This window comes from Strix uralensis, chromosome 4, assembly GCF_047716275.1.
Source record: "Strix uralensis isolate ZFMK-TIS-50842 chromosome 4, bStrUra1, whole genome shotgun sequence".
Classification (NCBI taxonomy): domain Eukaryota; kingdom Metazoa; phylum Chordata; class Aves; order Strigiformes; family Strigidae; genus Strix; species Strix uralensis.
Genome location: NC_133975.1, coordinates 77,210,793 through 77,225,076, shown reverse-complemented (window position 1 = coordinate 77,225,076; position 14,284 = coordinate 77,210,793).

Below are 14,284 nucleotides of genomic sequence, written 5' to 3'. Positions count from 1 at the left end.
TTTGTTCAGGGAGAAGCATACAGCATGAAAATAGATGAGGACAGGAAACAGAATGAATATAGCATGCTGAGATTTTATTTTTTCCAAACCAAGTAGGGGCAGCCAGTTGTTTGATGCCCAGACCTGTGGAACTCAGGGGAGAATTGAAATGTCAGTGAATCCAGTCATTGGTTGAAGGCCCAGATTAGTATTTTTGTGAAATAAGGAATCTAGAGGCTTTTGTTGACTTGTCTGGGACTGCCATCAAGCACTGTTTTTCTTCATCTCCCGTTCCATTGGAAAGAAACATTCAGGTTGATTTCCCTCTCTGAGACAGGACTCTTAAAAAGATTCTCAAGAATTTAGTTATGTTTTATTCTTGGCAGTGTTGGTTTTACTCTTCAAACCTCCCAGATGAAATTCTTCCAACTGCTAGACGTATTTTTGTAGCTATAACTTAACATACCTGTCGCATAATCTGTAAAATGCCACAGACCTGTAAAATGGAAAAAATACTCCTGTTTTGAAAAAAAAGTAAGAGTACAGCTGGCCTTTTGGAGAATGTCAAACATACTTATCTTCAAATGATTTCCTTTTCCTTACTTAAATATCTAGTACTCTCATCTTTCCAGTATCCCATGGTATACTACCTCTCTTTTCTTCCACACAGTCTTTGAGTTTCTAAAACTCAAAGCACCTCAGCAGCCAGACCTGTCAATATCCATGGACTTTCTGTGTTTCTCTGGGGACCTTCAGCTACCACATAGTTCTGTTTCATTTTTTTACCTTGATAACAGACATATAAATGTAAGCAAGCATACAAGTTAAAAAATTCCAGTGACTCCTATATTAGCCATTTAATGATATTAGAAACAGATTTCTTTTTTTCTTAGCCTTTTAATTATTAATAAGAGCACTTACAGAAATAACTTCAAAAATTATCTAATGTTGATTTGTTTCCATAGTCTGCAGAAAGTGAATCTAAACTCCGATGCTTTATGAATCAGAATTTAGTAATTTTCCTAATTGTCTTCACAGCCAACATTAATACTAAAATAATCCATAACACTGTATTTTCTCATACTTGAACAATTGTAAATACTCTTGTATAGTAATGTGCCAATGTCCTGTGAAGTCACATAGGACAGGCATACCAAGAGACATATGTATGTTTATCTCTAATCCTGCTCAGTATGAGCCATACTGAGTACGATTGCCCAGTATATAATATTTTCTGCCATCATCAAACAGTTGGAAGCAAACATGGTCATTCAATGTGTCTAGAGCATATGTAATTTTGGCATGGAAATTAGGGGCATTTGAATGCATATTAGCAGACTATCCTCCATTCTTCCTTCTCTCCACAAACTATTTTACTCTTTCTCACAGGCAACAAATATTATGCATGTACCCCATCAAACTCCATGCTATCCTCTTCCTTTGTATGAAATGTGGACAAAATTTAAACCTGCTTGAAGCTGAGCCTAGCTCTTGGCTGAATTTAACTTACAGAGTAATTCTACACTTTTCACCATCAGAGTGTAGCTAGCTGTTAAGTCAAAAGGGGGATCAGAAATCATACCTTCTCATACCTTCCAGCTTACCTTTCCTAAGTTAAACATCCTCAAGGAAGGCATGTATATTCCAAACTGTAACTCCAGGAAGAGGTGTCTAGATTGCATATGAAAGAGTTCTGCCTCCTCTGAAGATTAACAATTCCACCAGGTTTCTAAATGTTGGGAAGAGCTATTCACAGCTTTTGTTGAATTTATAGGTATTGAATACAAATGGTAGGTAGTTCAAGATTAAGAACACACAGATCATGTTTAGCTTGTCTTTCTATCTGGGGAACAGGGTTTATTATAATAACTGCTTTAAAAAAAAAAAAGAAATAAAGTTATTCTGTAATGTCTTGGGATACTTTGATTAGTTCTGCTGACAATTTTTCAACAGCAAAATTACCCACTTCATAATATTTCTTATCTGAAATTATAGTGTAACATACATAGAATATGATGTACAATTTATGCTGTATGGAAGATGAAGCTATAAAAACTTAATATTTAATCATAGTTTGATAAATCAAAGTAACATCATATGTTCATTATATATATTTATATGTGGTCATAAAATACTTTATACTTAATGTTGTCTGACTGCTCATAACTTACACGCAACTCTTAAATGACTAAGAAATAGGAAAGTATACTATGAAACTAATCAGCAGATAAAAACTGAGGCTGCTGTAACATTCTGTTCTGCTATCATAACAGTGCTATAAAGGTAACTTACCACCTTTTTAAGGAAAATGAGCTCACACAATGAGGCTCATATCTATGCATCATGTGCTTTTATCAGCACCCACACTCCAACTGCGTGGGCAGAGCCATAAGCCATTTTAAAGTAGACCAAGATATTTTCAGTAAAACCTTCAAAGCATAGAAGGCTGTCACATGCTAAAGTTTTTTTTATCTATATTTTCATATGTTCATGTCACCTATGCATCATGACCTCAGCTATACAGACATCAGTATTAGAAAATTTAAGGACAAGAAAGCAAATGCTGCAGCAGTAGCAGAGAATTTCAAAGGCCTCTTTTTATTTTGCGTGGGTAACAGATAGATGAGATATTAACTGTTGCTAGTGAGGGACAGAAGTCATACATTACCTGAGTAAATTTTAAAAGGAAGCATATACACTGAGGATATGTTTAAGTAAAAGTGTATGAGAGTTATGACATGGAGCCATTCTCAGGTGTGATAGAGTAGAAAGCAGATGTTGACTTATGCAACAGAAGCACATGGAAAAAATAGTGATTCTCACAAAACCAGCAATTTGATGATCACATACATTTATCAACATATGTATGGTTTTGTTAAAAAAGAAAAAAAATCTACAAAAAGTTACCTGTGCAACTGTTCCAAATTTCCACCCCCAAATCTTATCACCAAAACCCCATTTAATAATCTGTTATTAATAATTTCATGTTTAAGACAATTATTTTGTTTAAATTACTTTTAAAGCTCTGGAAAGAGTGCTGAGAGATGTCTGTTTTCTGCTGACCAAGGCTGATATAAAAAAATTATGATTTTGCAGGATATTAATATAATATTTTGCATCACTCTAAAGGTAGGAAAATTATTATTTTTCCAAAGCAATTCAAACACATGACTGATTATTACTACGGTTGTAAAGTCAATATTACTTTTGAATGAGTGAAGTACAGGTATACATCTACTACAAGTGTACATCCTCAATCTTTTAAGAGTCAAAAACCATTCAGACCTATCAGAGTGATTTAAAAAAAACCACCACCAACAACAAAAAAACTCCACCGTACTCAAAGTTTTCATTTGAGGTATGAAACTAAAAGTAGATTAACAGGAGAAAGACAGAAGCAGAAGGCATAAATGAGTCACCTTCTACTACACTATTTTCCTATGTAGGAGTGAAATCATGGGATTTCTCAACACCTTTGGCATTTGAGGCCGCTACTGGTGAAAATTAAAGGAAGTTGAGAGCAGACAGCTTAACGATGAACAAAGGGAGTTTTGTTCTTCAAGGAGCAGATCACAGACTTCTGGTACTCCTTGCCAAGGCAGCTGAGATGCAAAAAGTATATATGGCTTCAGGATGAGAATGGGCAGTCATTTAGAAAAGTGTTTCTAAATGGAAAAATCAGAAACAGGATCATCAGGTTTCTAGAGATGAAGATGATCAGAGGTTAGAATATCAGCATATATTCTTGCTTCCTTCTTACTCTTTCTTAGACATTTTGTTCTGGGTAATGTTTGGGAATGATATAGGAATAGATTCTTGGTCTGAACTAGTGGATATGTTCTGATATTTTTATGATGCAAAATACATAAACAAACTCAGTGTATCTTGTACCACACCTAAAATCTGCCCAGCTGTTTGTGTGTAAAGTGATCAAGCTTGTATTTAGCAGAATGCTGTCTTACCTCTTTGGTTAGATGTTACCCAAATTAGCATCCAGTACAGCTTGGAACATAGATAAATCTTATATCATAGAATCACAAAAGAGTCCAGGTTGGAAGGGACCTTGAAGGATCATCTGGTCAAACCTTTCATGGGAAACGAAGCCTAGATCACAGAGTTATAAAATCATAGCATGGTTTGGGTTTGGTACCTTAACGATCATCTAGTTCTAGACCCCTGCCACGGCAGGGATGTCCTCCACTGAACCAGGTTGCTCAAAGCCCCATCCAACCTGGTCTTGAACAATTCCAGGGAGGGGGCAGCCACAGCTTCTCTGGGCAACATGTGCCAGTGTCTCACCACCCTCACAGGAAATATTTTCTTCCTTATATCTCACCTAAATCTGCCTTCTTTCAGTTTAAAACCAATACCCCTTGTCCTATCCCTACACTCCCTGATAAAGAGTCCCTCCTCAGCTTTCCTAGAGCCCCCTTTAAGTACTGGAAGACCACTATAAGGTCTCCCTGGAGCCTTCTCTTCTCCAGGCTGAACCACCCCAATTCTCTCAGCCTGTCCTCATAAGGGAGGTGCTCCAGCCCCCTGATCATCTTCATGGCCTCCTCTGGACCTACTCGAGCAGGTCCATGTTCTTCTTATGCTGGGACCCCAGAGCTGGACACAACACTGCAGGGAGGGTCTCACAAGAGCAGAGCAGAGGGGGAGAATCCTCGCCCTCGACCTGCTGGCCACACTTCTCTTGATGCAGCCCAGGACACAGTTGGCTTTCTGGGCTGTGAGCACACATTGCTGGTTCATAGTCAGTTTTCCGTCCACTAATACCCCCAAGTCCTTCTCAGCAGGGCTGCTCTCAATCCACTCATCACCCAGACTGTATTTGTGCTTGGGATTGCCCTGACCCATGTGCAGGACCTTGTTGAACTTCATGAGGTTTGCAGTGGCCCACCTCTCAAGCCTGCAAAGGTCCCTCTGGATGGTACATCCCTTCCCTCCAGCGGGTCAACTGCACCACACATGACAGGTGTCGTCATCAAACTCGCTGAGGGTGCACTCAATCCCACTGTCCAGGTCATCAACAAAGATGTTAAACACTGCCAGTACCAACACCGACCCCTGAGGAACACCACTCATCACTGCTCTCCACTTGGACATCAAGCCATTGACCTCAACTCTTTGAGTGTGACCATCCAGCCCATTCTTTATCCACCAAGCGGTCCATCTGTCAAACCCATGTCTCTCCAATTTAGAGACAAGAATATCATGCGGGACAGTATCAGATGCTTTGCACAAGTCCAGGTAGATGACATCAGTTGCTCTTCCCTTAGTCACCAGCATTGTAACTCCATCGTAGAAGGCCACCAAATTCATCAGGCACAATTTGTCCTTAGTGAAACCATGTTGGCTACCACCAACCACCTGCTTATTTCCCATGGGCCCTAGCATAGCTTCCACGAGGATCCGCTCATGATCCTGCTGGGCACAGAGGTGACACTGACTGGCCTGTAGTTCCCTGGGTCTTCCTTTTTTCCCTTTTTAAAAATGCATGTTGTTTCCCATTTTCCAGTCAGCAGGAACTTCACTGGACTGCCATGACTTTTCAAATATGATGGATAGTGGCTTAGCCACTTCCTGGAATCTCCCAGTTGCCTCAGGCCCCATGGATGCATCTCATCTGGTCCCATGGACTTGTGCAACTTCAGGCTCCTTAGATGGTCTCAAACGTGATCTTCTCCTACAGTGGACAATTATTCCTTCTCCCAGACCCCACATTTGCCGCCTTCATCTTGGGTGGTGTGGCTGGAGAACTTGCTGGTGAAGACTGAAGCAAAAAGGTCATTGAGTACCTCAGCTTTCTCCATATCCCCGGTAACCAAGTCTCCTGTTTCCTCCCGGCGAAGGCCCACATTTTCCCTAGTCTTCCTCTTATCACCATCATCCCTACAGAAACTTTTCTTGTTGCCCTTGATGTCCCTGGCCAGATTTAATTCTATCAGGGCTTTCGTCTTCCTAACCGGATCCCTGGCTGCTTCTCTGTAGTTTCTCTGTGTTCCTCCCAGGCTACCTGTCCTTGCTTCCACCGTCTGTAGGCTTCCTTTTTTATGTCTGAACTTGTCCAGAAGCTACTTATTCATGAATGCAGGCTTCTTGGCATTCTTACCTGACTTGTTCTTTGTCAGGTTGTACTGCTTCTGAGCTTGCAGAAGATGATCCCTGAATATTAACCAGCTTTCTTGGGTCCCTCTTCCCTCTAGGGCTTTAGCCCATGCTACTCTGCCAAGTAGATTCCTGAAGAGGCCAAAGTCTGATCTCCCGAAGTCCAGGCTAGCGAACTTGATGCATGCCCTCCTAGCTGCCCTAAATATCTTGAACCTTAGGGTTTCATGGTCACTGCAGCCAAATGATTTGCATGGTGACTGCAGCCAAGGCTGCCCCTGAGCTTCACACTCCCCACCAGCCCTTCCTTGTTGGTGAGGACAAAGTCCAGCATAGCACCTCTCCTCACTGGCTCCTCTATCACTTGGAGAAGGAAGCTATCAGCAATGCATTCCAGGAACCTCCTGGATGGTTTATGCCCTGCTGTGTTGTCCCTCCAACAGATATTGGGGTGGCTGAAGTCCTCCATGAGGACCAGGGCTTGTGAATGTGAGGCTGCTCCTATCTGTCTATGGAGGGCCTCATCTGCTAGGTTTTGCTGGTTGGGTGGTCTGTAGCAGACCCCCACTATAATGTCTCCCGTCCCTGCCCTCCCTTTAATCCTGACCCTTAAGCTCTCGGTCAGCTCCTCATCCATCCTCAGGCAGAGCTCCATGGACTCCAGCTGGTCACTGACATAGAGGTCATTGACATTAACATAGAGATGAGATTACTTAGCACCCTGTCCAGTTGCATCTCGAAAACTTCTGGTGATGGAGACTCTGCCATGTCCCTGGGGAAATTGTTCTAGTGAATGATTGCACTCACTGTAAAAAATGTCTTTCTTATATCAAGATGAAACCTCTCCCAGTGCAACTCATACCTGTTGCCCCTTGTATTCTCCATGTGGCTCTTTGTGAAGAGACAAATCTCCATCCTCTTTTAATAGCCACCCTTTAAGTACTGGAATACTGTGATGAGGTCTCCCCTGAGCCTTCTTTTCTCCAGGGAGAAAAGACTGCACTCCTTCAGTCTTTTCTCATAGAGCAGGTTTTCCAGCCTGTTAATCATCTCCAGCAAGGTAACCCTGAAGTATTGCAAAAGCTTTCAATTTTAATTATCCCAAAGCAGGACTAAGTGAGACTAAGTTTGGGAAAAGGCCTCTAAACTTTTAATTCTTTTGTGTTACTTTCATTATAACCACAAAATACCTTTTATCATTTTTGTCCCTTTGACAAAATCAGGGTTTATTTTTGCCATATTGCAATTCTGTTATGTCAGGTAAGTGTGCAAAAAAGTGGTATGCACATATCACTGTACTTTATGAGAAGAGGAAGATAGTTTATGGAAATATGTGTCATTGTGCAGACACTATCTTGCAGCATTTCTGTGGCTGATACATAGATGTTGCAGAGAGAAGGAAGAATGTTTGGTCATCTGATACTAATGGTGTACTTTGCACTTACAATACTGCATTGCTCACTGCAAATGAAATAATTTGTATCATAGTTTTTCATGGTTGTTGAACTAAAAGGTCTGTCTTACTCCTCAATATGCAGAGGTAACTGGGATAAGCAGATGGTTCAGGTAGACATCAGCCTATTTCTGTTGTTCTCTAATATATTCTTCCTCTCATTTATGTGATATTGTCTTCTACTGTCCCTACCTAATAGAGGGGGAAATTGTGCACAGCAGGAACTCAGAAACCCTGCTCTTTGACAGTCAGTGTATCCTTTTTGTTTGGGAGGATAAGAGTAAAAGGAGAATTTCACTGATTCATGATTCATATGACAATGACAGATAGTTCCTGCTGAAAAGTGAACTATTTATTTGATAACAATGTGCCATCTAATAATAACTCAGCAGGGAAGTGAACTAAGCAGCATATTCATCAGCAAAGGGGATTCCCAACCAAGTGATTATCTGCTTTCCAAATTTTATATTGAAAGCAGACTGCTGTGAATCACTGCAGTAGCTATCATTACTTGCAGTCTGCGTAGACAGCAATCCTCATGCACTGTGAATATTTGTTGTCATAATAAGAGACCAAGTCATCTGATAATCTCAGTTTTAGTACTAGATATCCAACATGAAATAACAACCTGTAGAATTGTTGCCTTTTGTTGTTTTGGTTTTTGTTGTTGTTGTTGAGGTTTTGGAGGTTTTGTTTTTGTTTTTAATTCATGGAACTGATCTGAATTATTCAAAGGCAGCAATACAATCTATTTTATGTGGCTAAGCCAAGTCTCATTTGATCATGTTCTCTTCCATTTGTATTCTGTTTAAGTAGAACTCATGCCATGCAGCTAAATATGAACTGTGTGACAGACAGTGCATCCTTGTAAAGTATTGCATGCTGTTGCGAAAACTAAAATTCTTATTTCTCTGAAAAAGAATTTTCTGTATTTTTATGTGGCAACAGGCAACAAATTCAAAGCTTGATTGTGTTACTGAACTTGATAAAATTATTGTGGGATTATATCAGTCATAATCAGTCTTTCCCATATAGCCTGAACTGTAAACTATAGCCCTGATCCTGCAAAGGCCACCACCTAAGGGTGACATTTACACAAGCTCTCTCCAGCAGCATCACTGCTGATGAAATCTACAGAAGTGCTAGAATTTACAACTACAGACAATAAAATAAAATAAACAGCTTTAAAACCACTGAAGTATCCGAACTGTAGAAAAAAAATGCAGATGTGAAGAATAACTCAAGGATATCTAGGGTCACAAACACTCAACTATGTTGTTTTATATCTGAAACACAGCACATACACAGGCCACCAAGAACACATGAGAAATGGTTATGAATCTGTGAAGTAAAATCTTTATACCAACCAAAATGAACAAGATTTTCCTCTGTACTCATTTTTTCCCCCAGCTTTTTTTCTTGATAGATAATGAGAGGTGTTCAGAAATTAGTCTGATATGTACAGACACCCGCACAGTGGCTGAACTGGACTGTACACCAATTTGCTTTCTCCTGTTTTTCATTTAATATTAAATAATAGTGAATAAATTTTTCAGTTGCTGAATTAATTTGAAGATAATTTGGCTACTTTTCCTTCCAAACAGGAGAGTTGGGTTGTTTTAAAATAAATGCATATGATTTGTTTTACTTCAAAAACACACACATGATTTAAAACAGTGAAAAACAATTGAGGTTGAAATAAAACTCTTTCCATGCAGCAGTAAGTTAATGTTAAGAAATGAAGCTGTATTTGTTTGAAGTTGAAACTATTTTCTTCCAAATTTCAAAATCTGACTGCATATATTTTCTGTTTACCATAATACTTATCTTTCGATTCAGTAGGACAGGCAGGAGGATATGGTAATGATCTATTTTTTAATAATTGTCTCTGCCATGAGAAAAGCCTTCCTTAGAACCAGTACTGTATGTGGCAGCGCTTCTTTGTGTGCTGCATTACAGAATGGTAGCATTTGTCTGTGCTTACACTAGGCTTGGATCTGACAAAGTTATACGTTCAATTAACTCAAGTAAACTTGTCACTCAAAAGTTTGAAACTGATTGATTAAGTGAATAAATAATCTGTGTTGTTTTCATTAGTATCACATTTTCCTTGCATACTAAATTGGAAAAGATAAACTCAGGAGCACTCTAATGAATTGCTAGGAATATGCGGTCGTTATCTAATGGTACCTTTCTTTTGGAATGTAATTTATCTTCTTCAGTTTAATTGACTTGTTTAGTCAAATATCACACTGCCAAGCAGAGCTTTTGAAAAAGATATTTCAACAGTTTGCTAAACTATGAACTCGTACATAGCTAATGAGACTTCAAAGCAAAGCATAGTACATGCGTGTGGTGTAGTAGGAACTGTTCCAGACAGAAGAAACTGTTAGACAAGGGTACAAGAGACTATTCTGTTTTGAAGTTTTCTTGTTACTCAACAATGTATATCCTTAGCAGCCTTTGAAAAGAAGACAAATAAAGACAAGCTGCAAAGTTAATTCCTTACCGTCAAGAAAGTCACGCACCTTCTTCAGGCCCCCAAATATTTTTCTAACAAAATAAGATTTTTTTTTTTTTAATTTGTGAAAGTTAAAAGAGGACTGTCTCCATTAATTATATTTTCATAACCATGGAAGTCTAATGAAGATTTTTGGCTGACATTAACAAATATTTTAATTGTTGTTTTTACATATAAAAAGATACATCTTGATTATCAAGGAAGACTTTATGTTAATGAGACAGCTAATGAATTTTTGTTATCAGAAGAGATAAAACATTTCAAAATGAAAAGCTGAAGGTATTATTACTTAGACTATACAATATTCATTGGGGTTTGTTTGTTTTTATTAACTTTATGAACTTTAGTTCCTGAGTGCTTTTAAAAAAAAAAAGTTAATCTTTCCTCACTGTAGCGACAAAATGCTTAAGTCTCAACATGATAGATTGCACATTTTCAAGCAAAACCAAGAAATATTTCATTTGACTTTCCTGGGATAGATATGACCAGACAAGTAGTTGACTGAGCAATGAAATTCTTAGAAGATGGGTTTTGCTTTGTGTCTCACGGTTGGGTTACCCTATATCTAATAAAAGACGAACTCTGTTCAGTGAGGTATTCTTAATCTCTCTCTTCCATGTATAGTTTCATTAATATACCTGACCTCACACTGCAGACATACAGGACAATATGTGGGTAATATGTTGCAGATTTTCCTTGTTGGAAGTACTAATCTGTTTCCATCACTCAAGTTAAGAGGAAATTGTCCAACAGATTGAAAAGTTATTGGGCAGAGAAGAGACAAAGCATTTGTATAAGCCTTGTTTCCTGAAGAAACCAGATGAAAAATCTCCATACAAGTGTGATGGCTTTTTAAAGGATTCAATCAGATAAAATATTTGGTAAAGCAATATTATCATTGGCAGTGCAGATCTACATCACTACTGGGACTTTGGTTCTTCACATCCTTCCTACAGGGTTTTTGTTCCCTGAGTTAAGAAGTTCTCCTGTGCTCTACACCTGGGTCTCAACCTTTTGCATCACACTTCTCTTCAGAGTAATAGACACAAGATATTGTAACATTTTTACATATCAAGATATCCCTTTCAGTTATAGGATAATCTTATGCTCTCTTGCTATCCAATTTAATTTTATACATCTACTTTTAATATTCAGATTCTCTAGTGATGATCTGCATGGATGCATTTCTTCCAACAGATGTGGAAAATAATTCATGCTGAAGATCTAGAGAAATAAGAAAGCTCTATGAGATGTGAATTGTGATAATATACAACTTGCTGCTTTTTCATTTGGAGAGCTTGGCCTTTTTCATTGAATATCCAGCAACAAAATTTAGACAAGTTAAGAAAGGACTTTGATTAAAAGATGTTGAAGTTTTTTTGTTCCTTTGTTTTGACTCTTGAACTTCCTCCTAAGAAAAGGAGACATTATAATGATGGTTGCCTTTGAATTGCCATGATATTTAATACAATATATGTAAGGGCAATGTGACTGAATTTTCAGTCTGAGATCTATGCAAATCCTACAAGTAGCTGCTCAGATAAATATGCACATTTTATCATTATTGATAGCCATTTCATTTCCTAAGTGAAGGTGGGTGTCAGCGTTGATGCTGATCTGAGCCTTCTTCACTGAAGTCAAGTGTGCTCAGATGGGTTTACAGTTCAGATGTGTAACACACATAAGTTCATCAAAATAAAACACTTTTTCTAATAATGAAAAAAACCCCATAATTTAATTTGTAAATTACATTAAGCTGCTAAAAGAAAAGGTGTTGCAACAAAGTTGTAACAGTAGAAACAAGTTTTCTATACTCTTCTCCTTGTACTGATTAAAATGGTTGTCATAAGTCCTAACCTATGAAGTGCAGGGACTTGTAATGATGTAATTTGGTGAAAGTCAAATCAAGTGGAAATTGTGATGCAAAATTTGCCAGAATTCTTGTCTTATCCTTTTCTACCTAACAGGCAAAATGCTGAGTGTCAAAAAAATCTGTATTTCTCGCAACGAGCAATATTCATCCTCTGCTCCTGATATCCTCCTGTATTTCTTTTTTATACACATGGGTATAAGTTACTTCTGGGGAGATTCCAACAGGACACAAGAGGAAAATTTTTCACAATGAGAACAATTAGCCACTGGAATAATCTTCCTGGGGAAGTGGTTGATTCCCCAACATTGGACACTTTTAAGATTCAGCTGGACGGGGTGCTGGGCCGTCTTACCTAGACAGTGCTTTTGCTAGAAAGGTTGGATCAGATGACCCTTGAGGTCCCTCCCAACATGGTATTCTATGATTCTGTGATTCTGTGATAATCACCAGAACAGGATAGAAAAGTTAACTGGACAACTTTGTATTTCCATTAATACCTGAGTAACTATCTTTGACTATTAAATACAGCATAAATACTTGGCCCCATTGAAGTTAATGGAAGTTTTGCTGTTAATCCCTTTGTGCTCCAAGGACTCCAGGCACAAATCCTATTATAGTTGTATCTGAAAAGTTATTTCACCGATTTCTTGATGTAAAGTTTACTGTTACACAAGCAAATGGCATTGTGATAGCCAACCTGAATTTATTCTATAAAGTTTTGTTCTCCTTTGAAGTCTGTTAATGATTTATTTTCTGTCACTCCTGAATCTACCTTAATGCACTATTATGCGTGGCTGATGTTTCAGCTGTATTACATCACTCTTTGCAAGACTTAAGCTTTATGTTGGCATCAAGTATTGTCTGGCACAATCCATTTAGCTACTGTATTTCAGCCCCTAAGCTTTTGATGAATCTGGAATCATGACTTAAATATTTACCATTTTCTGTTGAAGTGTGTTACAAGAAAGAGATTATGCATGCAGAAAGTGTATAGGGAGTTTGAAGATAACAAATGATACATCAAGCACAGCCTAATGTGGTTTTACTGGAGTAGAAACAGTGGTAATAAATCACCTGCCAATGTTGATAATAAAATACTGCATTGGCCTCCATCAGCCACAAGAGAAAGGTTAAATGTTATTTCTCACAATAACCATGTGGTCTTCATTCCTGACATCTTTGATACTAAATTCTGTCATTATTTGCCGTAGAAACTGTGATCTTTATAAAAAAATATTCCATTAAGAATAAAACCTGATGCTTGCTAACCTCCAATATCCCTGAAAAACCTTCAACCATTTTATGGTTATTGTACCATATAAATTCTTCCATTTTGGGGTAAATGCAGCCTGCTCTGCAAAAGTCAGAAGGTAAAGCTTGGAATTCACCACGATCAGCTTTGGTTGACCTCTGATGATTTGTTTCATAGCCACTAGAGTTGTTCTGTGTAGTTTAGTGCTTAAGGCAGTTAAGAACAGCATCGTTAACCTTTATGATGTCATTTATTTATTTATTTTCTTGTTTATTTGTGAGATGACTTGTCAGATGGTGTTCTGCACTGGACTGGGGAAGAGAGAGAGAGAGAGATGGTGCAGGGTTCTTTTTTGGATCTCAATAGGAAAGGCCCAAAACCAAATGGCTTGATAAGATAACTGATCTGATAAGCCAGAATAAGAGAAATATAGATAAGGAGTAAATCTTATGTCCCTTCAGATGCTGAGCACCCTGAGTTTGTACAACATCAGATGGAGCCCTCATGGATTTTCCCATGGCCTGCTGGGCACACTAGAGCAGATCCTGTCTGTGGAGAGAAGTTCCCCTGTTTTGGTCCTTCGAGCTTATATATACTTTCCTTAGAAGAAAGCAACCCTATTCCTTAAGGATGTTCTCATGAGAACTTCTTGCTACACTTGTAGGTAAAGGCAAGGCCAGGCAGGGGTGTAATGGCTGGTACCCAATGAGAGCTGGCTGCAGGCTCCTCCGCTACAAGGAGCTGGTTGACGTTATCCTGTGGCCAAAGGGTTTGTGCAACACAACACAGGGCTGAGCCTGCTCAGCTTTACCATTGTGTGAGCCACTGACTCCAAAACGTGCAATGATCTCGCGGTCAAGATCAATACAGGTAGTTCCTATACAACCTCAATATTACAATAAATAATAATAAAAAAAGAAACCTAACATTACACCCCCTCTCAGTTAAAAGCACACTTACCGAGGATGCTGCAGAAATAACCCTTAAATTAGCAGATGTATACTGAGTACTATGTAGTTGGTATGACATATAGTAAAGGGTCAAGCCCATTTTAGAACAGCTGGCAGCTTTTGGGGACAACAGCCTTACAAGACC